This window comes from Belonocnema kinseyi, chromosome 7, assembly GCF_010883055.1.
Source record: "Belonocnema kinseyi isolate 2016_QV_RU_SX_M_011 chromosome 7, B_treatae_v1, whole genome shotgun sequence".
NCBI classification, from domain to species: domain Eukaryota; kingdom Metazoa; phylum Arthropoda; class Insecta; order Hymenoptera; family Cynipidae; genus Belonocnema; species Belonocnema kinseyi.
The window spans coordinates 95,736,206-95,736,868 of NC_046663.1; the positions used below are offsets into that span (position 1 = coordinate 95,736,206).

General features: G+C 29.6%; 1 protein-coding gene across 1 annotated transcript in view; it reads right to left on the reverse strand.

The window, feature by feature from the left end:
- Positions 1-663, reverse strand: part of LOC117176799 (lachesin-like) — a 231,141-nt gene that overhangs the window by 168,859 nt on the left and 61,619 nt on the right. The window lies entirely within an intron of this gene.

Here is a 663-nt window from a genome sequence, read left to right on the forward strand (position 1 = left end):
AATGCTTAAAAAATGTATCACGTATTATGAGCGTTGAGCATGTGACACTCTTTCACGTGACAAATTATTACATGGTATTATGTTATTCAGCTCGGATTTATAATTAAAAAAATAAATATATTCTGCTGAAATTTGGAAACTTTCAGTCATTTGGTCAGTCTGGCCCATTTCAGTTTTTATTTTGTTTAAATAATGCGATTTTATTAATTTTTTATTTTCTAGGTCTCTAAAGCCATGGTTTTTGGTTTTAATCGTAAAAATAGCATAAAAACAAAAAAATTAAATTTTTTGAAACCCCACACACGAGACGAAAAAAAGTTAAAAGACAAAAGTTGTAACGAGAATGTGCTTACGTATCGGGCAGATTTTTTTTACGGTTAATGATGTTGTTCATGATTAAAGGCGATTTTTTAAATGCTATAACTAGTACTTTTTGGTTTTATGCAAAAAGTCATAAGGATAAATTGTTCGACTTTTTGAATACTATGAATAACCGTACAGACAATTTTTAAATTTTGACAAAAGTTGTCTCGAAAATATTCAAAATGTGCCCACTTCTTGAATTTTTATCCAAAATGGCTGGCTAACGAACTTGACCTTTAATTGTGTACCAAGGGACAACCTAATCGATTATTTTTTCAAAAGGTATTGTGGAATCAGACA